Below are 15,055 nucleotides of genomic sequence, written 5' to 3'. Positions count from 1 at the left end.
CAACGAGAAGTAGTTACTCACTGAAGAAGTCTTATAGCTCCTGTGAACAGTAGTTTATCACAAAAATACTTTTAAAAAAGGCTTAAAAGCCTGGATTTAAATATTTTTCCTTAAATTTGTCATGGATAGAATGTTTATGCAGTTACATAAAATGTTTGGAACTGCTGTTAAAGTTACCTATTCTCTCAGCTACATCAGAAGATCCTTCTGCGCTTATCAATTCAGACTGATGAGACTTACTGAAGTACTGACATTTCAGTCACTAATATTTCAGCCACAGTTTGGCGAACTAGCAACAATTACAGTTGCATCTCTGGTTTGAATAACTTTATTTCCACCCAGCAGTATGCCAGTTCTGTTTCTTCAACACGCCCAGGATGCTGTATAATTACTTTCCACAGCTCTTGGCATGCGAGGATAGTTGTGTGAGGTTCCTTTCTGTCTGGAAGACTCAGGGCGGCCTGCTGGGGAGAGGTTTTTGGGGAGGAAAGGGAAGCAAAGGGAGCTGTTTGTCTGCAGCCATTAGAGGGCACTAAAACACCACCTTTTCATACAGCGGCAGCCCCCTTCGCTCTCAGTACCGAGGGCACTTTCTGAAGGTTAACCAAGCCTTCAGCTTGCAACCGTATTTATAATCGAGTGATGTTTTCCACTCTTTTGGAGTGGACGCATATATATCTGTTCTAGGAATTGTAGAGTACAGACCTAGAATTAAACGGCCTGTAAGTGATGCTCATTTTGCACTACAGATGTTTTCCCCAGAAACATGCCACAGATGTGGGTCTCCCAGACACAACTGTGTCCTACAACATTCCCGAGGCTGCTATACTGAACATGTACATTTGTGGACACGTTCAAGGGGACAGGGCAAGACGGCAACTGATCAGTCTTTTCTGTACCACTTGGAATGCAGCTTTGTGAGGGATGTGAGGATTTGCCCTCACAGGAAAGATCTCTCTTGTACCTCTCCTTCCCCACGATTTTTGCTTTTATCTGTGTTGATCCAAGGCTGCTTAGTATGGAGGCTGCACTGCCTTGGAGTGCCCATTCAGCTTAGGTTCTGTCACTCTCTGGAGTGTTCTGAGCTTGTCTGGTTTGGCTAAAGGGAACAAAAACTTTGCTGTTAAACCACGATAATTCATGACAAAATTTGTTCAACCCTTATTCCCTGGTATTGATGGGGAATATATAGAAAAAGCAATCTGAAATATTGGTAAGGTGGATATGCATATTTTTTCCTAACAGATCAAAGTAAATAAAGATACATTTCATGGTGTGTAAATAAGAAACATAGTAAGGCTTTCTTTGGAAAGAAACTATTTCCAACTCTTGTATCTGATAATCAAATTTGTGACAAAGCAAGCAATATATTAATCCATGAAATAAAAAGGTGAGTTGTGGTTTCTATTAACCACATTTCTTGAACCAAATGTTGGAAACATTATAGAGTAAATTTTATGTTTAAAAATTTACATGAAAAACATTTCCTTCAGTGATAACAAAGCATAGTGATATAAAAGTATTTATAGTTATGATAAGTATAGTACTAGTTACTATAAGTTTTTTTAAATAGACTATTTAGTAAAATTCAATACATTGAAATCCTGCATGTTAAACTCCTTTGTAACAGGGTAGCTACAGAACAAATAATATATTCTCTGATACTTATTTTCTATCTCTAACAGGCTGGCAATTAAAAAAAAAACTTTACATTGCAGTAATATATCTTCTGTTTCAGTTTCTTATTTTGATTACACTGCAACCTGCCATTTATGAATTATTAGGGGAAAAAAAATTGTTTTGTTAAATAACTTTCCAAAGGCTGAGAAATTACCATTCATGAGCTAATTATAGGGAAAATAATTTAATTGCTTTTCTGTAGTGCTTCAGGAATAACTAATCATAAGAAATTGTGCAGGAACAGAAAAGTCCCAATTTTGGAAAACTTCTCTAAATACCGTACTGTATCTTCTACCTGTGTATTGTTATATACAGTGTTTCTATGAGGCAGAACTTTTCTTCATAGAAGCAGTCTTTTACCCAATCATTTCTGAGACACAGAGTGCTCTGTGAAATGTATAATTCTTATTTTAATGTGCTGATATTGAAAAGATACTCAAATTTTGTTTTGATAGGGAAAGTTATAAAAACTCAGTTGCTAAGTTAAGTGCTTTTGCATCCCCCGTTTTTTTTTCTCCCACCTACTATGTCAAAAATGTGTAGTGATGATATTGGTGTGAAGTGTACTGTTTACAACAATGCTTTACTATATTAAGTACTTTTCCAAAAAGCATGAGTTTATTCTTTAGTCTTGCATTCTATACATTTAATTTCATCAAAATTTAGAGTAATCTGGTTGGACAACTCTGTCATTTTATTAAATCCTCCTGTGTTGTAAGCAGGTTTGTGGTTTGTTTGTTTGCTTGCTTGCTTTTTTGTTTGTTTTATTCCCTAAAAATACATATTTTGAAATCTTATAAATTAAAATTCCTTAAAGATTCTTTACCTCACATGAATTTCGTTGTTAATCCCTAAATGTAAATGAGAAGTCCTTACTATGTCCCAAAGGGCAATCGGATTTTTAAAGAATTAAGAAAAAAGGAGTCTTACCTTGGATTTCTAACAGAGGAACAAAATGGAGCAGAAATTGCATTGCTGACAGCCTGAAATCAGTAAGATTAAGAGAAGGGCAATAGTATCTCTGTGGCCATCAAGCAATACTTATGCTCTGGACACACTCTGAGAGCACCCTGCTTTCATAAAGAAATCTCCACTTCAGCTGCATGTGGCACTGAGCATGCTCACAGCCTGCTGCTTCCCAGCTCCGAAGAGAAATGTCTTGTCACCCCTCAGGTTGTTAGCAATTATTCAAAGCATAGTACCAGTTTTGCCTGTCTGCTGGATGACTGCTGCTTTCACCTGAGTATGGGCGTAAGGGACTTTAATTCTACTAGATTCAGCAGTGATTACTGACAAGGTAATTTTGGGTTATAGGAGAGGTTTCTCTTCTAAAATAATATTAAGTTGATTTTATAAAGGGTATTAAAGTCACAGCCATTTGCTGTTATTATGTTGCAACTGGGATCACGAGGATGTCAGTTTGAGTTTTTAGTTACAATGCCATCTGAGTAGGAAGGTCCATTCAGTTAAGTACTGAGCAGAGCTGACCCGCAGAGCTCAGTTGCTTATTTGTCTCCGAGAGTGACTTCTGAAATGACAGTTTCTCAAAGAAAGAACATTGCCCATTTACTCTAATTATTAATCTGCAAAGTTATTTTTCTGCACTATGTGATGGCAGCCTCATAGGTACCCCTCACTTAATGAAATCTTTGTTTCCCTCAGAAGAGGATACCAGACGTGGTGTGCCACTGTCTGCATCTAAAATTGGTCAGGACAGACACATTGCTCTAACATTAATACATCATTTGGTGTAAGTTTTCAGTGCATTTAACTGATGTGTGTGACTTGGGGTATCATAGTGCATTGGAGGTTGGAAGGGACCTCAAGAGATCATCGAGTCCAACCCACTGACAAAGCAGGATCACCTAGGGTAGTCTGCACAGGAATGCATCCAGGTGGGTTTTGAAAGTCTCCAGAGAAGGAGACTCCACAACCTCTCTGGGCCGTATGGTATTGTCTTCCATGGTATATTTTGATTTAAATGGGGAAACCAAAAGACCACTATAAAATCTCAACAGAAATTATTGATAACCTTTGTCTAGAATACTTACAAATAGATGGACTAACAGAAGAAATGCAAAAATCACTAGAAATAAGGACTACAAAACACAATGTATATGGGTGACCCATTCCTTGAGCTACATAAAAGGTCTGTCAGGAATTGCCCAGACTGGAGTTTGGCCAATGTGATGCCCATCCACAAGAAGGGCCGGAAGGAGGATCCAGAAAACTATAGACCTGTCAGCCTGACCTCAGTACCTGGCAAGGTTATGGAGCAGGTTCATCCCGAGTGCCATCGAGCAGCATGTACTAGAGAAATAGGGAATCAGGCCCAGCCAGCATGGGTTTAGGAAAGGAAGGTCCTGCCTAACCAATCTGATCTCAGTCTACAACTGAGTGACCTGCCTGGTAGATGAGGGGAAGGCTGTGGATGTGGTCTACCCAGACTTCAGCAAAGCCTTTGACACAGTCTCCCACAGCATCCTTCTGGCAAAGCTGGCTGCCCATGGCTTGGACAGGTGCACCCTTCACTGGGTTAAAAACTGGCTGGATGACCAAGCACAGATTGTGGTTGTGAATGGTGTCACATCCAGTTGGTATCCGGTGACCAGTGGTGTCCCCCAGGGATCAGTACTGGGCCTGGTTCTATTCGACATCTTTACTGATGACCTGGATGAGGGGATTGAGTCTACCATGAGTAAACTTGTGGACAACACCAAGTTGTGAGGGAGTGTGGATCTCCTGGAGGGTGGGAGGATACTGCAGCAGGACCTGGACAGGCTGGGTCAATGGGCTGAGGCCAGTGGTATGAGATTCAACAAGACCAAGTGCAGGGTCCTGCACTTTGGCCACAATAACCCCATGCCGGCTACAGACTGGGGGATGAGTGGCTGGAGAGCAGCCTGGCTGAGAGGGACCTGGGAGTGCTGGCTGACAGCAGCTGAACGTGAGCCAGCAGTGTGCCCAGGTGACACAGAAGGCCAGTGACATCTTGGATTGTATCAGGAATAGTGTGGCCAGCAGGACTAGGGATGTAATCCTGCCCCTGTCCTTGGCACTGCTGAGGCCTCACCTCGAGTACTGTGTGCAGCTCTGGGCCCCTCACTTCAGGAAGGATATTGAGGTGCTGGAGCAGGTCCAGAGGAGAGGGATGAGACTGGTGAGGGGGCTGGAGGGAAAGTCTTACGAGGAAAGGCTGAGGGAGCTGGGGGTGTTCAGCCTGGAGGAGAGGAGATTTAGAGGGGACCTTATCGCTAGCTACAACTATCTGAATGGAAGTTGTAGTCAGGTGAGGGCCAGGCTCTTCTCCCAGGCAACTAGTGACAGGACAAGAGGGCATGGTATGAAGCTGTGCTGGGGAGGTTCAGGTTGGATGTTAGGAAGCAGTTCCTCACAGAAAGGCTGATTAGCACTAGAATGGACTGCCCAGGGAGGTGGTGGAGTCACCATCACTGGAGGTCTTTAAGAAAAGATTGGATGTGGCACCTGGTGGCATGGTTTAGCTGATGTCATGGTGTTAGGTCATAGGCTGGACTTGGTGATCTCAGAGGTGTTTTCCAGCCTCAATAATTCTGTGATTCTGTTTAAAGGACAAACTGCTGTTCGTATCTCTTCAAGGCAATAAACAATTAAAATGAAGAGGAATATTAATACCAGAAAGTATTTGGCTTCAGCAATCAGTAATATCTGGGCAACATTTCCCATCTCAGCCACTGGTGCTCTTTATACTGAGTCTGGGAGACAAATGTGGGAGAGGGACATGTTACACCTGTACTTCTTACTTCTGAGTAGGACTGCAGATTTTCTGCACTTCCTGAAACAGGGGCAATTTACCAGCAATGCAACATGGAAGATGATTGAAGTTAAAGTTGGTGGAAAGATCTAGAGGCTCTTGGCTACCAAAGTAAAATTACATCTATGTCTTGCACTGTTTGATTCTGTTTCTGTTTTCCACATAGTGTCCTCACAGGCACTTGAAGAGATCCTAGCCCAAGAGGAGGGAGGGATAACACCTAGGTTCAACACATGCAAATGACAATTACAACTGAGAAGAAAAATTACACAGAATTATGTGGTGATCTCAGAAAAAAAAGTGAAATAACATTGGTTAATGTCCTTGTAGTTTCTTGGCATCCTGTTCCCAGTATGTACTCAGCAAGCTGTCTGCTCAGAGGACTGAGACGCAATCAGCTGCAGATCACTAGCTGCAAAAGAGCAGAGTAGAGAGGGAGAATCACCTCCTTCAAGCTGCTTGCTATGCTTCTTTGATGCAGCCCAGGATACAGTTATCTTTCTGGGGTGCAAGTGCACATTGCTGGCTCATATTGAGCTTTTAATCAGTCAATTAGCACCCTTGAAGTCCTGCCCTTCAGGACTGATCTCTATACATTTTCCACCCGGCTTGTGTTTGGGTTTGCCATTGCCCCAAGCCAGGTGCTGGACCTTGCACTTGGCTTTGTTGAACTTCATGATGTTGGCATCGGGCCACGTCTCCAGCCTGTCAAGTTCTTTCTGCATGGCATCCCTTCCCTCCAGCATGTTGGCTGCACCACACATCATTGACATCATTGACAACTTGCTGAAGGTGCACTCACTCCCACTGTCCATGTTGCCCACAAAGATGCTAGTTATCACCAGTCCCAGTCCTCACACCTGAGGAACACCACTCATCACTTGTCTCCACTTAGCCATTGAGCCGCTGGCCATCACTGTTGAGTGTGACCATCAAGCCAATTCCTTGTATACTGAGTAGTCCTCCCTTCAAATCTATGCTTTTCCAATGTAAATAACAGGATGGAGGGGAGGAGGAAGCAGGGGGGAGGGGGCCGTGTCAAATTCTTTCCACAAGTCCAGGCAGAGGGCATTAATTGCACTTGTCCAGCAGTGCTGTTACCTCATCGTAGAAGACCACCAAATTTGTTTGTCAGAATTTCCCTTGGTAAAGCCCTGTTGGCTGCCATTAATCACTTCCTCATTTTTCATGTTGCTGGATTGGGCCAGTGCTATTTCTCACGAGTCTGTGAGGAACAGCCATATATTTCTAGTAATATTCTATGTGTTGGCTAATTAAAACTGGCATCAGGAATGTAGCTGAACTGTCACAGGGGGAAATTGTTCCTATTCCTGTTTCAGTCTTTCAAAAATAGAAAACAGATGTTTCCTTCATTCTCCATTGCCAAGCTGTAGAGAACCCCAAACAAGAGAAGCATCCATGATACAGGCAGCACTGCAGAGCCCATAACTGTGGCAGCAATAGCAACGTGAACAGGGTAGTTTCTTATGCAGGGTTTCTAGGTTACCAGAGCCAGTTGATTTTGGTCTCTTTTTTTTCTTATTTAACTCCTTTTTCTCGGGGTATTTTCTCATACAGTGTTGTTTGTCATATTCTTGTGATTTGACTAGAACTTATAGATTTTAAAGAGAAAGTATCAAAATGTTGGTTTGCAGATGGTGACTTTTTTCTCAAATTCATATCAGGTACACATTAATTCAACTTAACTCCCTCCAACAATTTCAATATGCTAGCAGACTTGAGGGCAATGCCTCATGATTATTTTCCCAGAGAACTGTAACCTTTCACAAGAAATGATGTTTTACCTGTAGTTAAAATCCTACCTGGCAGCATCCACACTATGGAGTTCTCTGAGATAATGAGTACATTATCAGGTTAGTACTTCTTGCAAAGGAGATGTTCCAGAGTGTTGTCATAAGGTACTTTTCTTGCTCAGATACTGTGAGGCTGGCCTAAGGCATGCTATAACATTATTCCACCTGCAGTGTCATGCTTTACTTTTTAATAATTCTTTCCATGTGCAAGGAGAATTACTTGTTTCCATGCTTCACTATAACCTAAGTAATGTCCCCTTAAAACTATGTTGGTTTGCTCCATTCAGTAGTATTTGCATGTATCTATGATATCCACATGTGAAACCCCAAATGTACCACTGCTTTAAGTAAATGGGAAAGTAGAATAAAACAGTGCTGAAAATGACAGGTATATGAGTGATTTCTGAGGAAGAAAAATTGAATTCCCATTAACTGTTTTCAGAAGTTTCTTGTGGGGAACAATTTTTTCTTCCCCGAGATGTCAAGAGTACCCTCAAATGCTCACCAGGCCGCAGAAGACTAGATTACCAAGTCACCATTTCCATGAAAGCCAATACAAAGTTCTAAATAAAGCCTTTATAACTTCAGGCAAGGAAACAAGTGATTCCCCTGAGTGCTGAGGTGGCTAACCTCCTTAATTGTCCTGCCAAAGGAATTTTAAACCTCAATTAATGGAAATAAGGGGGGGGGGGGGAAGAAATCCAACAACTCCTAATCTGGTTTTGCCTTCAGCTAAAAGATGTAAAAGTTAGTTCATTGCATGTCCAAGATGCATATTTACTTTTGCTATATCCAAGAAAACTCTAAGAGACACAATGAAATAGAGACTTCTGTGATATCCTTTATAGCTGACAATGAGTACGGTCAGAGAAAACTGAAGTCTCTGTTGAGATTGTTATGTGCTGCATTTTTTTTCTTATAACAGATATGGCATTGATTCACAGCCTGAGTCATTCCAGGTTGAATTGCTACTTGACCACTTAACTAGAATTTCTGTGTGCAACTGACTCTTTAGCTACAACTCCTATATGCAATTCCTGCAATTCCAAATATCACCATCAGTATTTGAAGCTGCGTTTTAGTGTATCACTGTTTCAAGAATAATGTTGAGAAGTGTTCCTCTTGTCTTATTCCGTAGCTTATTCCCTTCTTTGTTTCATTATGCAACTGGAGCAGCTGTCTGGAGGTCACACTGCACAACACACTGTGGCGGAGGCCCCCATCACTGTAGCAATGGTAAGCTCCAAAGCTTCACACTTGAACCCATTAGGTGATGCACAAAGTGGCATACACTCAACACAGAGGGAAAGCTCTAGAATTCATATTCCTGACTAGGCAAGACCACAGCTTATAGTGCCACAGCAAATTGGACAGAAGTGCTCATCACAAAACAGTTAACCTGATCCACAGTTCAACCTTGTTCTTACAGTTGACTGAAAAAATAGCATATAAGATAATATGGTCATATTGTATCATATCATAATATCTTTGTCAGTGACATGGACAGTGGCATCAAGTGCATCCTCAGCATGTTTGCTGACAATGACAAGCTGGGTAGTGTGATGAACTCACTTGAGGGAAGGGATGCCATCCAGAAGGATCTTGACAGGCTTCAGAAATGGGCTAGTGCCAACTGCATGAGGTTCAACAAAGACAAGGTGCAAGGTCTTGATCTAGGTTGGGTCAATTCCAGGCACAAATCCAGGCTGAGTGCAGAGTGGGTTGAGAGTAGCTCTGAAGAAAGAGTCTTGGGTATACTGGCTGGTGAGAAGCTCAACGTGAGCTGGCAGTGTGCTCGTGCAGCCCAGAAGGCAAATCATATCCTGGGCTGCATCAAGAGGAGTGTGGCCAGCAGGTCAAGAGAGGAGATTCTTCCCCTTTACACTGATCTTGTGAGACCCCACCTCAAATACGGTGTCCAGCTCTGGTGTCTCCAGCATAAGAAGGAGAAAGCTGTTGGAGTGAGTCCAGAGGAAGGCCACAAACATGATCCAAGGGCTGGAACACCTCTGTTGTGAGGACAGGCTGAGGGAGCTGTGGTTGTTCAGCCTGGAGAAGAGAGTACTCCAAGGTGATGTTACAGTTGCCTTCCAGTATCTGAAGGGATCCTAGAGGAGGGCTGGAGATGGACTTTTCATAAGGGGGTCTAGCAATAAGAGAAGAAAGAACAGTTTTAAGCTGAGGAAGGGTAGGTTTAGACTGGATCTTAAGAAGAAGTTCTGCAGTATGAAGGTGATGAGACTCTGGAATAGGTTGCCCGGGGAGGTCGTGGATGCTTCCTCCCTGGGGGTGTTTAAGGCCAGGTTGGATGAGGCCATGAGCAGCTGAGTCTAGTTGAGAGGCATCCCTGCTCAGGGCAGGGAGGTTGGAGAAGATGATCTCTGAGGTCCCTTCCAACCTAAGTCATTCTATGATTCTGTGATAATATAACATACTGGATATGCTCCACTGCTGAGATACAGAGGGCTGGGACGGCAGGGCTGCTTGCTGCCCCGCGCGGGTTTGTCCAGGCTCTCTTGGGGCCTGCTGGTGTCCATTGGCTCCATGCCCTTCCCGTGTGACTGAAACAAATGTAGTGATGGGGGAAAGAAAATGCTGCTATTTAAAAACAACATTTCATGCAAGAAAATATTCAGTACTCCAATCTCCCTTCCCTACCAGTCTCCTTCAGGACAGGCTTTCTGCTACTCTCTTCCCAAATGGTGCCTCACACCTATCAAAAGCCTCACCTATCTGACCTGAGGCTTTCAGACCTGCCACATCTGTGGGACATGGACAGGCAGAGCCATCCAGCTGCTGCTAGATGCCTGAGCTTTTCCTCAGGGCCACCTCCTCAGGATGGGCTCCCAGATGTCAGGTGGGACACCTGGCAGCAGCCTCCTTGGTGGGCTGCAAAGTGCTCAACTGGAGAGCACAGCTTGTTACCATTAGTGAAACACGAATCCAAAGAATCTCCTTTTAAACTTCTGGTTAATCTATTCAAACAAATTTTGAACTTGTTAAAGAGATTAATTACCTAGTGTTCATGAACCTGCATACCTACCATCCCTGTCAAGAATGAGAGACAGAGCCACGTTCAGAGCCAACTTGAATTTTCAATATCAAATATCAATCTTTGCAGTATTGTTTGTGGCAGCCATATGCATTAAAAAAATCAGCAAAACTGTGAAAGAGCTTGAGGAATTGGAGCTGTCACCTGGCCTGAATGGAGGAATGAAAACAGCATTTGTGCTTTTTTGTGGTGAATGATTCACACAGCTGTTGTCAACCTTTTTTCTCACCCCCACTGGTGAATATTTCAAAGCTGCTGCCTAGCAGAAGCGCAGTGAGCTACAGGCACTGCCCACAAAGGCAGTGGAAGTGGTGGAAGTTGCATTTATGAAGGGCTGGAGACCGTTCCCGCTGTCTGTGAGAGACTCTCAACTGGCATGGTCCAGGCTGGTAATGTTGCCTGCTCGAGACAACAAGGGTCAGATTATTAACTGCTGCAATGGCAATTGAAAATTATATTCATAGCCAGATTTCACGGCCAGTAGCAAGGTGAGCTGGGCTGGGATCCTCCTCTGGGTGAGACATGTGGACAAACTCACAAGAGTTTTTCAGTGCAGAAGATACAGAATCATGGAATCACAGAAATGTTCATGTTGGAAAAGACCCTCAGGATCACCAAGTCCAACCAATAACCCTACTCTTCAAGGTTCACCCCTAAAGCATATCCCCAAGTGCCACCTCCAAATGACCTTTAAACACATCCAGGGTTGGTGACTCAACCACCTCCCTGGGCAGCACATTCCAATGCCTGGCCACTTTGTGAAAATTTTTTTGCTAACATCCAGTCTAAACCTACCCAGTCACAGCTTGAGGCCATTCCCTCTTGTTCTGTCACTATACACGCAGAAATCAGTCAGTATTCATGAGCCTTCCTATGCCTTGCTGAAAGAAGGCATTTATCATGTATTTTCAGTGGGATGAAGCACTAACTGCATGGAAGGAAACATCTTGCTGTGAAAGGCAGCTGCAAGGAGATGCTGTGCTTGTAAGACACCTTGGTTTCCTTGAACACAGAGGGTCAGCATTTTCTTGTTTTGCCATTCTGGTGCTTTCATAGTTCTGTAGGGCATGTGCTAGCTAATTTATAAATTCTCCTTTTGCTCTGCTCTTATTTATGAGTGTTATCTGCACACCTTATTGCTTTGGACCATACCTAGTTTCTGAGGTGCTTCTTAGGGATATCAGCTATGCATCCATGTGCTCATCAATTAAAAGAAAAAGTGATTCACCTGATTCAGGGTGTGTTTTAAACTAAGCACTCTCATAATGTTTGATGTGATTTTTAATCCCTGTAGCATTGCAAGCTCTCTGTTCTCCTTTATGGATTTACAGGAGATGGCAGTCTCTCTCCAGTGTTCCTCTGCTTCACTGTGAGATGGGCTAGAACTGGAGTGCAAATGGACCTCAGAATGACATTGGCCTCAGACCTCCAGCTGACCTGCTTTGTCTGAGGATAGCCTGCAGCAGCTGACCTGCCTGGGAGCTCAGTGCTTTAAAGTGGCAACTTGTAACCCAGACTCTGACAGGGACGTCTGTGAAGCACCGAGTTGTGAGGAAAAATCAAGAGAAGTCCTAAAAGAATTAGCGAAATATATTTTAAAAATAGATTAGTGAATGCACTGTCATTCCAGTGCCAATTTTCTCTGCAATTTTTCCTATTTATTTCGTTGTCTAGACTTTTGTTACCCTGCCTTTCAGCAGTTCCCTCATCTTTCTAGCGCTTCCCCCCCAGACCGTGTATATCCCTTAGTAAAAAGCAAGGCAAAAAACCTTGTCTCTAGCTGTCTTTGAACTCCTTTTTTACATCCTTTTTCTGGTAGCAGAGGACAGTCTGAAACACCTTCCAGATTATCAATTTTTATGCCTTCAGTTCTTAACTCATCATGTATCTACTGGACCAATCTCACTTAGTCATCTTAATGCCTATATTTTATCTCTGTGCCAGTTCACTCTACCTAGATTTTGAAAATAACTCTTTTTCTCTCTCTCTCTTTTTTTAAGACAAAGGCAGAGATTATTTGGATATTGTTCTTGATTTGATTTTTGTTGAGTGCGTCCAAGCACTTCATGGAGAACTGGAATCTCAGGGAAACTGGGGGTTCATTTGCAGACTAACAGGGCTCCATTGAAGAGTGACATCTGAAATGCTTTCTGTTGGTTATTTTCAAGGAAAAAGGGTTCTACAGTGTGTGATCCTGAAAATAGTTTCCTGTCCTTCATATTTTTTCCCAAGTTTTCTATAGATAAATGCTCTGTAGTTTGTCACAGGAATGAAATTTGCTTGCATATAGCATTGTGTGCTGTAAAATGATTGTCTTGAACATGACACGTCTACCAAACTGGAGCAATGCTGTATATCCCTTTAGGAGATTTTTTCCAGGTAGTGATTCTTGAAGATTGAAGAGTTGTTCTTCAGTTTGCTGTACTCAAATGTGAAGCTTAGGCAGAGAGGTGGACAGCTAAAGCCCATCCCTCAGTAGGAATCATGAGCAGGTTGTAGGACATGTGCTAGGATTATTTCTAAAACAACTGAGGGATCCAGAGCCTTGAGAAATCAATGGAGATGTACAGATTCTGCTGACCCTTATTTCAAAGTTGTTAAGTAGATGGTGATTCCCAGTGTCCAAGACTGGATTTCCTTAATTTTTCTTTTTATTTTACATTATATATAAACAAGTAAAGCTGAAGCTCTATCAATCCCATGATGAGTTCTTTGCTCCTAGTCAGAGCTGATTGGGTAGATGTTTGTAAAAATGTTTGGTGGGTTTTTTTGTGGTTGGTTTTTGTTTGTCTGTTTGTTTGTTTGGTTGGTTTTTAGCAGAGATTTTTTGTTTGTGAGGGTTTGGTTTGGTTTTTTGTTTTGTTTTTGTGTGGGGTGGTTTTGGGTTTGTTTGTGGTGGTTTTTTGTTTGTTTGGGTTTTTTTTGTTTGTTTGTTTGTTTTGCTTTGCTTTGCTTTGCTTTGTTTTTTTCACAAGGAATCAGATGCTTCCTTTGCTCACTTGATGCTGTGGCTGTAAACCAGCCAGGCTTGCAGTACCTCTTCCAGTACATTACACAGCACACAAAGCTCACTCCACTGTGCTGAACCAGAGGACGTCAGCTTTTGAGCAGGCTTTAGGTCCTGCCACAGGTGGTGCTGCAGCTCCAGTTTGGGGATTTTCTTCTGGACCTGCTTTGTCTGGAAGTACCTATAAACCTGATTCCAGGTTGACTGCTTCAACGTATGTAAGCACAGGTTTACTGACAGAGAGCCAGCAGGTCAGAAGCAGGGTTACTTGCTGGATAATGCAAAATGTAGAAATATTCGAGACACATTGGTATTATGATGTTTGTTTGAAAGGCAGTCTGTGACTGTGTTATAAGTTGGATTGGATCCCCCTAATAACTTTTGTTTAGAATCTGCCCCCCTGAGCAAATTCAGCTAAACATACAACTAAATTTCAATTCCAAACTGTTACAGACTGTTAAGGAAGAAAGATGCCCTCCTTGGTACTTGATGTGGAGCAAAATGTTCTGTGCCTTATTCAGCGCACGTGCAAATGGCACGGAGGAAGCCGGAAGAAAACCACAGACCCAGAAAAGGGTGAACACAGAGCTACAGTACTTACTGTAAGTTAAAAGAGACTTTTAAACTACTGGGCTAAGATTAGGTACAGTGAATTTCAAACCAAATGTAAGGAAAACGGTGTTTATTACACAGGGAAAAAAATGAACTTTTACCTCTATCTGAAGTGCTTCAACAAAAATTTGGTTGTTTGGTTTTTGTTGTTGTTGGTTTTGTTTGTTTGTTTGTTTTTTAATAATTGCTGTGTTCAGGTTAAAAACATGTGATATGAATTACAGTAATGCTTCTCCAAATATTGTATAAGCTCCAAATATTGTATAAATTGTATAATTCTGTGATTCTCCAAATATTGTTTAAGGAGTTTATGGTTTACTGCCAAGAAGGCAAGAAATGAAAATTAAAAATAGATGTATTATTGAAAAAGAGAAAGAAATCTGCATGCACTGCTGCTGACATTTGTTGAAATAAGAAGGGACACGATAAATTACATGTAGGTTTTGTGAGTTAGAACAGGCAGTTAAATACAATTGAAATGGGGGGAGGGGATGTTTTTATGGAATATGGTAATAAGTGAAAACATTTGTGATGTTAACTCGAAGTTAAGAAATACTGAAATAATTATTGAAAGATTTAACACAATAGAACCATATGCTTAGATTTAAAATATAATTGTCTACCAATGTAACACATTTAAATGTTTTTAAAATATATTCATCTGAAAACAGCCAAAGCTGCTGAGAAATTGTAAAACAATAACGAAAATTTACTGTGCCTATGGTAATAAGAGTAGTTTGTTTTCAATAACTACAAAGAAATTCTTGGGAATTTACATTTTTCTTGGGAACAGAACCTAGTGGCAGCAATTTATTTATCAGAGGTAACATTATCTGTGTCTTGAGAGTTTATTATCCATGTTGTGACTTTACTAAAGCAACATAAACTGGGTTAACTTAGTTTTTTCATGGATTTTAACACAAAGAGTGAGCAAACACCTCAAAGAATGCAGGACCTAACAGTGCAAGGAGCAGACTGAGTTTAGAGTTAAAATTTAATCAATAGGCTAAATTCATTATCAGATTAAGACAACAGCTAATCAACACAAACTTTGTGGAAGTATATATATATATATATATATATATATATATATATAA

The sequence above is a fragment of the Indicator indicator genome, chromosome 1 (assembly GCF_027791375.1).
Source record: "Indicator indicator isolate 239-I01 chromosome 1, UM_Iind_1.1, whole genome shotgun sequence".
NCBI classification, from domain to species: Eukaryota; Metazoa; Chordata; class Aves; order Piciformes; family Indicatoridae; genus Indicator; species Indicator indicator.
Note: the sequence above shows the minus strand (reverse complement) of the source record.